Source organism: Callorhinus ursinus, unplaced genomic scaffold (genome assembly GCF_003265705.2).
Source record: "Callorhinus ursinus isolate GAN/ISIS: 27379988/994484 unplaced genomic scaffold, GSC_fseal_2.0 scaffold4, whole genome shotgun sequence".
Classification (NCBI taxonomy): Eukaryota; Metazoa; Chordata; class Mammalia; order Carnivora; family Otariidae; genus Callorhinus; species Callorhinus ursinus.
In genome coordinates this window covers 117,141,443-117,155,509 of record NW_027397066.1, presented here as the reverse complement: position 1 = coordinate 117,155,509, position 14,067 = coordinate 117,141,443, and the positions used below count along the sequence as shown (strand labels likewise).

The 14,067-nt window shown below is 47.4% G+C and overlaps 1 protein-coding gene across 1 annotated transcript in view; it reads right to left on the bottom strand.

The window, feature by feature from the left end:
- SCOC (short coiled-coil protein) overlaps nucleotides 1–1,285 on the bottom strand; it is a 103,567-nt gene extending 102,282 nt beyond the window's left edge. The window contains exon 1 of the mRNA XM_073892282.1: nucleotides 1,277–1,285. The gene's annotated coding sequence lies outside the window, so the exon portion shown is untranslated. The remainder of the gene's footprint in view (nucleotides 1–1,276) is intronic.
- Nucleotides 1,286–14,067: the final 12,782 nt, after the last annotated feature.

The following is a 14,067-nucleotide window of genomic DNA, read 5'->3' as shown; positions in this document are numbered from 1 at the left end:
GTGGTTTTCAAACCTATCAGAGCTAGCGCCTCTTTATTATAACAACTGTTTCGTAATGCCCCTTTAATATCCAGAATAAAATTAATAACATAACTCATCTTCACACATTTCAAAAAGATAGCAATGCAATGCCTCAACTAGATACAAAAGAAAAACACAACGCTATCATAAAATAATGGGCATTTCAATGTGTGAACGCTCAACCACTGTGCACTGTGGCATTGGAAGCCACAGCATGTCATGAGGCTTCACCCATGCAGAGAGGCCCCAGGAGCGTAAGAGTTACAAATGCAGCCCATACAGGTGGCTGTTTGTCCACATGTGTAGATGGGATTTTCTGAAATGATGAACAACTCTTGACAATTCTCTGAACAAAGCAGAGTGTAATCATCTTCTTGATTTATATGGTTGTGTAAAATTCAGTGTATACTAAAGCAATGCAAAGAGACCTCATGTAAGTTTTGAAAACTGAGTCAAGTTCTAAGTTACCAGAATGTTCGTCAGGTTTTTCATGTATGGAACTCTCCCGTGGAACACTCAGAAGTCACGTGGGATGCAAGATAATTTTGTTGTTGTTGGCCTCCACCCACTAAATGGCAGTAGTACCCCCTACCTTGTAACAACCCCGAAAGGCTCCCCCAAACTTCCAACATGCCCTCCAGAGCCTTGAAAACCATGCTGTCAAATGTTAATCAGCTAGCCTTGTGAGTGTTTTCTAAGGGTTCTAAGAACCATATACATATGACGTGATTGGTATAATTATTCCTCATCACACTCGAGGGAACTGAGGCACAAAGAGGCTACATAACTTCCCAAGGTCACAGAACAAGGATACCCGTGGGGGTGGAGGTGGACCATAAGCCACCCAGAACCGGCAGGAACCACTACCACTCCCTTTCTTGATTTTCGTCTTCATTTGTGAGACCTCTTTTTCCAACCTGCTTCCTACTGACAGGTCTAGGCTCCAACCACATGAAAAAGGCCTCCGGATCATCAGAGAAAGCTATTTACTCACCGCATCCTGTTTGTCTTTCCGAGCGTGGTGCTCCAGCGGCACGTGTGGGCTGGCCCTTGGCGGGGCGCTCAGAGCTCAGGCCTCCCTTCACCCCGAGACCCTTCCTCATCTTGCTTTTCATCTGCGGGTCGCTGACCCACTTCATCCATTCTTGCGATATGATAACTAAACCAGGCCAAAGAGGCATAATTTACTGCCTTCCCTCTGCTTTTCCAATTATCCCATTTGAGTCTCGCTAATTTTCTCTTCACCTCTCCTCACCTCACGGAGCTCTTCTGTTTGCTCTGTCAGACCACTGGGTACAGCAATGATAACCCGCTTTTACTCCCAGAGTCATCGCAAACAAAGGCTGGCTTGGCCAAGTGGGGTGTTTCAGAAGCGATGAGCTCACCTCTCACCCCCAGCTGCTCAGCGAGTGGCTCAGTGGGAGCTTCTGCGAGCAGATCTAGAATGCAGAGTGCCCTGCTCAGCGCCAAGCCCTCCCTCAGCTCTGCATTAGCACATTCGAGTTGGCGTCCTGTGCAGCGTGGTTGTCGGCTCTGCAGCATCGATGGTCCTAAATTAAGTTGTGGAAGACAAGGGCTCATTTTCCTCAGGGGAACTTGATGTCAAGAAAGTAAACTGAAGTCTCAAGGTCTTTGAAAAATCTACTGGTTACTCTGGCAAGGATCCCCGGCTAGGATCTCCTCTGAGGATAGCATCCAGCTGCATGGGATCTTTTGAAGGCACACATGCATTCAAACAGGACTATGCACGTGGCTTTAATTTGCATGTGCCTATAACAGTTACTCTAAGGGAGTTCTCAAATCAACGCTTTGGTGTTGTTCTCTAACGGCTCTTTTCCCCACTTTCCTCTGCTCCTATCACTCTGCTACCCGACACTCCTTGTCAGAAATAAAGATAGAAGGGGATATAAAAAGACAAGAAAGAAGATAAAGCCAAAAGCAAAGCTCATGAGGACGGTGGGGCAGATTTTTGGAGATCACAGTTTTAACCCAATAGGTCAAAGATAAGGGGTCTTCGATATCCCGCGTTTGAGACCCTGAGACTAAACCCAGCCTTCTAAAAAGCATATAATCCCAGTCAGATCACAATCAGAATACATGATATTTTCCTCAGTCATTAATAAATGTAGGGGCCATGAGAAAGAGATCCTGTTCTCGGCTCTTTTTTATGCCATGTCTCCTTCCCTCCATTTTCTCCCGAGTCAAATAAACACAAAATATTCATCTGATACTAAATTGTCTCCCCCTCACAGATTTGGTAGAGAAATTGGTCAAACTACATGAAAATATTTTAAGCTCATCTCCCGAGGGGGGGAAAAGGGGTTAAAAATCAAATGTATTTTGTTAGTTATATGAGTAAATAAAGTATTTAAACTCCTCTTTCAGATTTACAAGTTCAACCTCTCAACGATTACAGTGCTGTCTACTAAGAAAATATGGTATGTCTGAGACATATCTCTGATGTTTCAGTTCCCCCTTTCCGTCCTGCAAGCCTCTTCGTAATAAAACCTAGTCTTGTAGTTTCATATGCCACTAGTGTCTCTTGCCTCTACCTCTTTCCATGCACTGGGCACACGTTTTCTAACTAGTCACTGGTCATCTTCCCCAGGATGCCCCTCAACACCTCCAGCTTGACACACCCAAACCTGAACTTGCCTCCCCTAGGCACAACCCACTCACTCCCCATCCCTCCCATTCTCCAAGTCTTCTCCATCCCAATACTGCTGGAAGGAACTCTGTGGTATATTTGCTTATATTTGACTTTGTGACAAGGTATTTATGTACACAATGTATCTCTATACTTGATGCAAGTTCTTTCAGAGTAGGACCTGTGTTTGATTCCTCTTTATAGTCATCACATCATAAAGCAAGTGCCTTACCTGTTGGAATACCCACTAAATATTTATTTCATGAATGGAGTGAACACTCAGCCTTTAGTGTTGGTGGCAGTGAAATCAAAGGGCCCCAAATGAATGGAGAAGAACTGTAACATGAATTTGGCAAAGTCGAGGGCAGGGGGAAGGAGGAACAATGCCCTTTCCAAATGTCTTACAGAGTGCTAGTCGTTCTAAATGTTTAATAAGGCATGGTTGACTGACTGACGAGTAAGGCTCATCCCCTCTGGAAAGTAGTTGGAGTGGTGGGGTGATGGCATTTTCTTTTCATTTGCCCCAGGGGCACAGAGTCAGGAGCAAGCAAGGGGACATATTATATTATATAGACGTTCTGGCAAGTGTTATGCACAATGGATCCCAAGTTTCTGCCCCTGCTGAACTGCCACAGACATATATAATGTCTACAAACTTCAGATGAAAGGTGATAGGTCAGCGCCATCCCTACCACAGTGTTTCCTTTTCCCACTCACCATACCACGAGCTTCCTAAGAATGCGGATCTACCTTCTTTACTACTTAATTCATTCGTCTTTATAACCATGATGCCTGGCACACTGGTGCTCAATAAATATGTGTGGAACAGCAAATGTTTCTCAGAGCTTAATATAGATGAGGTTAAAAATACTCCTAGAAGGACACTCAATTATTAAGAAAAACTATTAATCAGCTGTTTTTTTAAGGTTTGCAGAAAACGGTCCTAGAAGTAATAAGCCTAAACTAACTTTTTAAAAAAATATTAAATCAGAGTAGTTTTCTTCTTTCACACTGTGTTTGCCAGACCACCTGTATCAGAATTATCAGATTCACGTGCCCCCACTCCCAAATGACTGAACGTTATTCTTTGAGATGAGCATGGGCAACTAATTTTTTGAAAATTTTATTTATTTATTTGAGAGGGAGAGAGACAGAGAGAGTGACAGAGACAGTGAGAGAGAGAGAGAGAGCAAGAGCGGGGAGGAGAGGGAGAAGCAGGCTTCCCGCTGGGCAGGGAGCCTGACGCGGGGCTCGACCCCAGGACCCTGGGATCGTGACCTGAGCCGAAGGCAGACGCTTAACTATGGAAAAGAGCCAAGAAGTATTCTCGCTCTCAGGTCCTGAAGCATAGGACAGATCTCTTTGTCTTAGATGGCACAGAGCCAGGAAATTGAGCAAGATGGCCTCACAAGATTCTGGACACTTGAAAAACAGACTCTCTATCATTCCCCTCAAATTCGACATGCACAGGAACAAAACTCTGGACCTGTCGTTTCTGTGCCGGTGATGAAAATGGCTCGACTGATTTGTTTTCCTTTTCAGCTCCTCTTCTGTGCAGTATGTCCAATATTCCTGAATGCCTACTTAGTGCAAGGCCTGGGCAAGATACTTTAGAAGAAACTTGGAATACAAATCAACCATCTGCAAGGAGTTCACTACCCAGGACATGCTAGGAGAGGTAAGCACATGAAAATTGGGGAGCAATTCGAAACATGAGGAGAAAAGTCAAGTGAAAGTATTTGTTGCCTGTGTGAATAATCATGCAAACAACATCTCAGGATATTCTGAGGGGAGCGATCATTTCAAGCTGGGAGTCCATTTGAGCCCCCTCTCTAAGACGGGGGAAGATTTGGAAAAGCAGAAAGGAAAAGGAAACCTGTATCCAGGAATGGGAATGGCACGGGTGCATTTCAGATGAGGAGGGGTGGGGGCTAATTGAGAAAGGTGGGAAGTAGACGAGGAAGTTGGAGACCTGCCTCTAGGGGGTGGTTCTAATGCCATGACAATTTGAGACATTGTCCTGCAGGGAAATTGGAGGATTGGGAGTCAGTGCAGTTTGGAGAAAAGCAGTGTTTTAACAGGATTAAGTGTTTTAACAAGACAGCAGTTTTAGGATGATGTTTAAAGAGAAAAGATGTGAAGTAGATAGAGCTGTTTGAATACAATTACAATGGACCAGACACGAGGGAAGAGGACTTTAACCAATGGTCAGTCCATATGATCCGTCATTTCAAAAAAACCAAACCTGGGGGCGCCTGGGTGGCTGAGTCATTAAACGTCTGCCTTCGGCTCAGGTCATGATCCCAGGGTCCTGGGATCGAGCCCCGCATCGGGCTCCCTGCCCGGCGGGAAGCCTGCTTCTCCCTCTCCCACTCCCCCTGCTTGTGTTCCCTCTCTCGCTGTGTCTCTCTCTGTCAAATAAATAAATAAAATCTTAAAACAACAACAACAACAACAACAACAACAACAACAAAACCCCTGACCTATTGTTTCCACACTGGGCTCGCTTCCTAAGAGAGGAAAAGGCAAGCTATTCTTGAGGCTTGCAGAATTAGAAAGAGAGGAGAAAGCAGACCCCGCAACTCAGGAGAGAGCGAGCTGTGCTCAGACATCATCGAAAGGGCTCTTCGCTTCTACAGTGAATGAATGTCTGACCAAGTTTGGAAATAAGGAACTTGGAGTAATGAGCTCAAATGAGAGAGAGGTCGGCATGGCCTTGGCCTTGTATTCCAGAGAGAAGAGCTAGGGCCTCCGTTAGGGATGACAGCCTGATTAGATGGATTGTCTTCTTCAGGGAGATGCAGAAAACATCTTAACCTAACCCTCAGTCAGAAACTGATGGAGATGGGAGGGAGGCGTCTCCTAGACAGTTGGCAATAGACGCTGGCCTCCGGGAGAACCACAAAAAACTGCAGAAAGCGATCGATGAGGACGTACTTCCGGAAAAGGGGACAAGATGAAACCTCAGCTCAGATATGAGGAAAAGCTGGAGGGAAGCTTGCTATTAAACATCTTATCACAGCCCGAACATGGGGGTGATTTGCACACCTGGCTCTGGGCCTCCTGGAGCTACGTGGGCAGGAGGAAAGCATCTACGGGGCCGAAGTGCTTGGCAGAGGGTGGAAAGAGCATCTCCCACAGGTGGCCTCTGTGACAGACCCCTACGTGGTGGGCGTGCGGGCTGGCAGGGAGAGCAGCATGACCACCTGCATGGGGAGAAGGAGCTGTTGCTGGTAGAGAGGAGAGGCTGACTACGTGAGGTCCTGGTTCCTGCCTGGGATTCAAGTTTCCACGAGCTTGTCGCCAATTCTGCCCAGGAATGTTCTCTGCCTGGGGAAGCGGAAAGCCAAAATGGGGAGTCACAATGCCACAGCCACAGGTACAAAATAGCAATGGGACATGGATTCTTCTGGCAGCTCTAGGGTCCTGCAGGGCAGAAGGCTGTCACGTGGAAGCAGGAGGGTAGAAACAGTCATGATGATGATGCTGGCAAATACTTACTGAGTGCTTATTATGTGCCAGGCACCATACTAAGGTCGTTACGTATTCTGTTGCTTTAAATCCTCATACTAAACTTAAGAGACACTATTATTATCCCCAAATGAGGAGACCGAGGCTCAGAGAGGTTAAATAGCTTGTTTATATGTATAGCCTGGGTTCCTCAACACTGCCAGATACCTCGGGTGACTCTCTCCCATTTTTTGTTTTGTTTTGTTTTGTTTGTTTTTTGGTCTGAAAAAGACACTCAGGGGAAGACCAGAGGCACATAACTGACTCTCCTGCAGGTTACAGGCCTCTCCCATAAGTGTGTACACTCACAAACAGAGGCCTTGACCAAAGCCCTTGCACAGCGAAGTGAAAATCTTGTCTTCCAGACGACATACCGTTGCAGGCAAAGGGAAAAAATAAATTTGCTAGGCTTTAGATGTAGCTGTTGTCCCCATCAGAGGCAAGAGCATCTCTGTAATGATGAAAAGCACTATAATTTTAACCTTGTTATTGGACTAAGCACAATTTACGCTAGTGATGGGAGAAAAAGAAAAGATTTATGAGACGTAAGATAGAAAGATAAACTCTTGTCCCTTAGCAGCTATTAGAAACATTGCCAAAATACCATAAATGTGTGAAAGATGACATGATTATTTTTGCATTTCCACTGGGCATTTCCTACATTGCAGGAATTTACAGGGACAGAAGTCCCCAGTACAGATGGTAGAGCTGGAGGGGTAAGGAGGAAGAGTGAGCAGCCACAGGCCCAGCTCCTCCTCCAAGGCGGGGTCCCCAGTGGCCAAGCCCCAGGCGGGGACGGCTGGGTAAGGCAGGTGGCTTTAGGCATGGACAGCACACCCAAGCTGCCTAAGGTGCAACACCTGCCAGCATCCTCTTTCTGTCCCACCTCTAGCCACCTGCAATTAGGGCAATTACGGTGGCAATACCCTGTCCTGTGTTTCATCCAGATTTGGGGTAAGATTCTGGTCCACCCCAAGATCTGGAACGTGAGACAGTGGCCAAGGCAGTGAAGGAGGCATGAGGAGAACAAGATGATGTTCATCTACCTGCCCCCCAAAGCCCATAAACAGAAGCTTCCAAGAAGTTAGGGCCGCCAGCCTGGCCCCAAGGAGCCACGGAAGGTTTCCTTTTAAAAGAGAAAGGAAATAGACACCGGAATGTGGTTTAACTGAAACCAGCTTGAAATCAGCCTTGCAGCTCGCCAGCCTGGACGGGTTATCCTGGAAGGGGCATCATCGACACTAACATCTGAAGGCCTGCTCACAGGAAGCTGGTCGTGACTCGGGCTGCTAAGTCAGGTCCAAGATGCGGGCTGTTTGGGGCCTGGGGTTAAGTCAGGTAATGGGTCCAGTGTCCATCCTCATGAGCAGGAAGTAAATTTGGACATTGACCTCTGGAGAAACTTGACAGCAGGCTTGGTTTTAGTAAGACAGGAGAGCAACTATTAGGGAAATTGGGGTTCCAAGATTTGCTCATCTTGGGTGGCATCAATCATTCAGCACAGGGCTATGCACCTCAATGGGTCTGTAATACAGAAGCCTGCTGACTGCTTTAGGTTTCACTTTCCACAAATTGAGCGTCATTGCAATCGACCCCTATCTCTCCAATACAGATATTAAGAGAATGAGTTACCAAACACCCGCAAATCACTTGAGGTGTCCTAAAGAGAGATGCCACGTGCATAGGTGACATGGAAATCGTCTTGTGAAGTAGCAACGTGAAGGCCTTACATGGGTAGAAATGAGGGCCATGTGCCAGAAGTACTGGATTGAATCGTGGTGACTCCTGTATCTAATCAAGGGAGTTACTTGAGCTGCTGTATTCCCTATTTAAATTTAGGCTGCAAATGGAAAAACAGTTTTTACAACTCTAAATGCACTTTCTACTACAGAGAATGGTGACTGGAGCAAAAGCAAAAATAGCTGCTCACACCATGCTCTGAGAAAATCTAAATCTGAAAATGATCATTTTTATTTGCATGCTACCAAATAAGGACATGGGGGAAGCAGCGAGTCACCAGTGTTCTAGCACTCACCAGATTCCAACATGCTGTGAGGGTATTCTTTAAAATGAGATTTGGACATTCTAAAATTTACATGAAGCTTCCACCACCAACCCCCCCTCCCCGAGACGTGTAACCGTAAGTTCGGAAAAATGGGCCGATTCACTACTTTGCAGAATAGTTAGGCTGCTGCTCCAATGAATGAGTTCAGTATTTTGAGAACCTCACATATATGGGAATAACACTTCACATCTGAAGAGTACCTTAGACTTTTAAAAGTCCTTTCACCTACATCATCTCATTTGATCACATTCGATTCTCACAAAATCCTCGAGGCAAGGTGTTTGTAAGTGTGTGGTTGTCATATTAAAATATCATTGAACCGTGGGGCTTTTTGTAGAGACAGGATGAATCGCTGTGGGAAAGGGAAAAAAGGAATAAACAAATGAAAACTAGGGGATTTGGAGATCTAAGCTCCCTGTTAACATTTTCCATGGCCCCCGTACAAACCCAAGTTCTTAAAGTGCCAAAACCCAGCAGAAAGTTTGAGGAATTGCTTGCAAGCCAAGTGTGTTTTCTTCTTCTCTATACTTTCAGAAGACAGTTTAAAGAGAGTTAGGGAATGTTCTGGCCTTTTGTTTTGAAACTTCCTCTGCTTGTTGTCTCCTTGTCTGCAGACTGTGAGATTGGTCTATTTGCTTTAAACAGACTGAACAACCTCTAAAATAAGCAGACTTCTATGACGGGCTGCCTCATTTTGGATGTGCAAAGATGTTTACTGAGCTTCTCATCTAAGACTTGATTCTTCTCTCAGCGTGACACAGTTAAAGGTTTAAAGGGGTGCACCGTCTGTTGTAGCATGTTTTAGAAGGTGGCAGAAGAAAAATGCCTCTGTTCTACAGCATGATCAGGTATCTGAATCTCCCCGAAGATTCTTCATGAACCTTAGAAGGAAATCGGTATTATTCAGGTTCCCAAGGGCAAATCACTCTTGCCAAGAGACCACTGAGTGGCTTTCAAAGATGGGAAACATTTCTTGTGTTCCCAGTAACCAGTTTAGAACCTGGGTCAGGTTGGGGGTTCAAGACCTTCATGAAACCAAGGAAAAGCATTTTCTGGAGAGTTTTGGATAATTACCGTAGGTTTTATATATTAACTTACAGCAAAATAATGAAATAAACAAATGAAAATGATATCCACATTGCCCCCTGCTTCACTGTACAGAGAGAAAGGAGGAGTAAAGAGGGGGAGTGAAAGAGACTGCCAAGCAAGGATGTTTATACTTCTGTCCATCCCCCCATGACCACCCCCAACTTATCACCCATCACTGGGCAACACAGCTCACTGTGTGTGGGCTTCTCCCCCCCCCCCACTCCCTCCTCCCCAGAAAAGAGGCCATGAGGGTGAGCAAGTCAGGGGTGTTGGGCATCAGGACATCAAACAGTAGATCATACTAGAAACCAGGGTTCGGGACACAAGGGTTCTGGTCCTGCTTCTAGCTCTAATTATTTGTGTGGCTTTGGTCAACGCATTCTCCCTCGTTCATCTGTAAAACCAGAGATTGGACTAAGTGTTCCCCAAGCCTCCTAATAGCGCCTAAAAATTAAGATTGTCTTGGTAGGGACCATGTAAAGAGGTTGTGAGGCAAAGGATGATTATCCCTGTTAGCTGTAAAAGAATAGAGGGAGGTGGTGTGAAAATCACCTGCAAGGAACCGTTGTGATGGGTTGGAAAACCATACAGAAACATAGAATTGTGTGCAGTGTATACCATGCACGGAGATCTATGAGGCAATATAAAATGGGACTCGTATAAGAAAGCCCACACTTTAAAGCAGAAAAGTCAGGCTTTTGAACTGAAGCTGTGCCCTATTCCTTTCTACAATCTCTCCGCATGATAATGTAGCACCTTGTGCACACAATTAAATGTCAGCCACAGAAAACATTTCCCTTGGCTTTGTTGTTCCAGAACGGGATTCTTTTGTCCTCAATATAATGGATATGCAGAAACAATGACAGAACAGAGATTTTTTCTAAAGCGATGACAAACACACTGCTGCTTCCTCCCTCCCTCCTTCCTCCTTATCCCCACCCCCCAAAATAAATCATTGTTCAAAAAAAAAAAATTCCATTGTCTATTGTCCACGGAGATCAAGATCTGCCTAGGAACAGCTCTGGCTGGCTCGCAGTGGCCCCAAACAGCCGGTAGGTGGCGCACAAAGGCAGCGCAGGCGGGAACGCGGGGCTGATCCCGGCTCGGTGGGGAGAGGGGAGCAGGGGTACCGCCGCCCCCACCTCCGCCCGCCCGCCGTCTTCCACCCCCTCCTCACGTGCTAATTGCTGGATACTCTACTGGGACTTGGGTTAGGGGAAAAGAAAGCGGGAATGGGAGGCGGAGAAGGGAGGTGGGGAATCCGGTTCCGAATACACAAAGGCTCCGGGGTCTCGCTACCCGGGAGCAGGGCGCCCCCTCTCTTCCCTCCCCCCGCCTCGCCCCGGGGCCCTGGCTCCCGCCAAAGGAGCGAACCGACCACTGGGAGGAAAATGGTGATCTGGGTGCGGAGCTCCACGCGCCGCGGTGCCCCCGCTCGCCAAAGCCTGGCCGCCTCCCTCCCTGGCTCAGCCATCCCGGGCTTCGGAGCCTCAGTGCACCACACCAAACTCTGTCCCGCCGAGCCGTGGGGCTGGCTTCCGACTAGGGGACTGCCCAGGCAAGCGCCTGGAGGCACGACCTGCCCGCGGGGCCAGGTCCCCACCAACGGGGTCCGGCCGAGCCCCGGAGCAGGAAGGTCCCCTGTGGGTGCCTCGGCCCGGCTGGCGCCATCAGCAGGCCTCCTTCGGATAGGAGCCGACAGACCCTGCCCCTCCTGCGTTGGGGGCTGGCGCTGTCAGTTCACGCGGCGATGAACCGGCCACGCGGTCGTACGACCCCCAACCTCTGTCTAGTAGAACATGATGTTAAGATTCCTGATGGCCCTAAAGTCAGAGGACTGGGTTGAAACGTGAGCATTAACACCTGGGGCTTTGTGACCTTGGGGCTGTTCCTAAACTCCCCAATCTTCCATCTCCCTAGCTATAAAATGCGGCAATAATACTTACCTCATAGGAATGTTGCGAGGATTTTTTTTTTAAGTGGTACTTAACTTAGCAGGAGGCCTGGCTACAGTAACTATTATTACTAACAACCTGACTCTCCTTGGAGGGTGAGGGAGATGCACAGTTTGCTGCCCTTGAGACAGATCTGGCGTCATTATTGCTAGACAGGAGAAGGGTTGGAAGAGGAGAGCCAAGGGAACGTCTTCCGGCTGGCCACTTCTAGCGGAAGATGCCATGGGTCTCTCTGTGTCCGCCGCCGCAGGCCCTCCTCCTGCCCCTGAGGCTGGGCTGTGGCTAACCTTAGGTTCTCTTCTTCCTCTCCCTGGATATACATTCTCACTGGTTTTATGCCCCCTCCTCCTTCAGAGAGTCCTGAGAGAGCAGATCACATGGGTTTTTGGATCAGAACACACCCAGGCTGGAATCCTGGATCCCTCATTTTGCTAGCTGTGAAACTGGGCAGGTCATTTAAGGTCCCTGAGCTTCAGTTTGCTCCTCTAAAAGTGTTGGTCTGATTCTTACCTCACAGGGTTTCTGTGAAGACTAATGGAGATAGTGTACATAAACTGCCTATCATGGACTATCTCTTCAGTAAATTAAAAATTTTCCATTTTACAGTTGAAATTAGGTTAGATTGTCTTGCAGAATATAATGGAAGTTCACTGGAATTTCCACAGGCATTCAGCAAAGGTGAACCCAGCAACTGCTAACAATTAGCTTCTCTACTCCCATCTGAGTCAGCAAAGCTTATTTCCCCTCCAGGAAAAGAGCAGAAATCCAGTGAGGGCACATTCTCCTCAGAGCCTCACAGGTATAATTCAGACACTTAAATAGGCTTGCAAACTCTTTGGGGCCACCCGATGCCCATTTTAGAGCGATACTCCAGCTGGAAGGTTCTTTAGGGATAGGTCTTGCTTTAAAGTTGCATTCTAAGCCGTGGTGTGTGCCGGGCTCATTGGTGCCTTGGTGACTCCTTAGTGCCGACCACATGTGTGCTGCTACCCAAGCAGAAGTGTGGTGGCTAGGGTGTGGCACGCAGCCACCCCCTGCCTGAGGCAGGTGGGAGGTCAGGAGCTGTTGACCCTTCTCTAAAAGGACACTTGGGCATTCCCATGAGCATCAGAATTGTATAGCTCTTGGGAGAAGCTCGGTCAACGGGTGGACCAATTCCCATGGGCAGTGGTACGGCCAATAGGCAGCTATCAAGATGTCCCCCAAACCTTGCCTCCTGATAGTCATGTCCTGGTGTAGTCTCCTCCCATGTTAAACAGAGCTGACTTGTGTAACCCAAGTGAGTATTATAAAATCACAGTGTGTGACTTCCAAGGCTAGCACAGAAAGCACATTGTGACTTCTACTTGGCTCTCTCTTCTATCACTCACTGTGGGGAAAGCTGACCACTATGTCATGAGAATACTCAAGCAGCTATATGGAGTGCTCCATGTAGCAAGGAACAGGCCTCTTGCCATCAGCCAGCACCAGCTTGCCAGCCCTGTGAGGGCATCATCTTGGATGAGGTAGATCCTCTCACCCCAATCAAGCCTTCAGATGACCGCAGTCTTGGCTCACATCTTGGCCACATGGGAGACCCTGAACCAAAACCACACAGTTAAACCATCCCTGAATTCCTGACACACAGAAAAACTGTGTGAGATAAAATAAATAAAAATTTAGGCTTATTTGAAGGGTAGAGATGTTGTATTAGATGAATTAGTACTAGATGACTAATTCAGCAACATTCAGGAGAGCCATAGGGTTGCCATTGGCTAAGGTGGGGCCAGTAGTGAGGGTCCTGCCTCTTCACTTCTGTGAATACAGTTCCATAGACATGTCTGAGTCTAAAAGCCCCTTGTTCACCTCATCGGAAGGCCCCGTCGCCTCCAAAGGATCTGGGGGGAAAGCTCAAGCTAGGGTCTCCCAGCAGGACTGAGTTACTAGTAGCCCTAACCTTTGTTTTTGAGAAGGGTTGAGGGTAGGGCATTCCCTCCCCTCCCTGCCCCTCCTCCCCACGGCCGGTTCTGGCACTTGGCCCAGGTATAAAATCGCCAGCACCGTGGCTGCTTTTTGGTCTTATTGTGAGGGTGTCTGTTCTGCTGTGCTGGTTGTAGCGTGTTGTGGGGGGAATGTGAGCACAGAAAAGGAATCTGTGTCAGATCTTTCACTCTTCATGTCAGAAGCCCGCTGCTGAGTAGCCTGTAGGTCGGGTGGGAAAAGACAGGTTACCATGTCCTGAGGGGTGTGGAACCGGGCTACTTCATGGAACTATGAAAGTTCCCGTGGTCAGGTCACTTTGCTTCTTCCTGAAGTCTCCTGGTCATTTCTGTCAGTTATCTATAGACAGAAATGTGTGGCTGAGGCCGTGCCCCTAAGTGGCAGACTCAGTCTTGTGCCTCAGTCTGCCTAGTAGGGGGTCTCATACTTTTCCACTGTTAGTCATCGTTAGGAATCGCACGTTTCATTTCAGCAGAATGAGTTACAATGATTTACTAGGTAATAGTCTTGAGCTGACCAAATGCAACTTGAGATCCTGTTCTGTCATGAAATATCTGCCAGTGAGTATAGTGAACTCATCATTTGGTGAAGTCTAAGCAAATCCCAATATCTGACTGGGCATCTCTACCGTTCAGAGGTCTGAGGCTGTTTTGTACAAACCCTTCCGCTCCCTAGATGGAGGGCCCTAGCAGCGTTGGCTTGCCAGGAAACCGCCACCTCTTGAAAGCCATCCTGATCCCTTAAAACTCCATTTCTTATTTTTGGTGTGATTCTAAGTTTCAGTTTTTTATTTTTTTCAG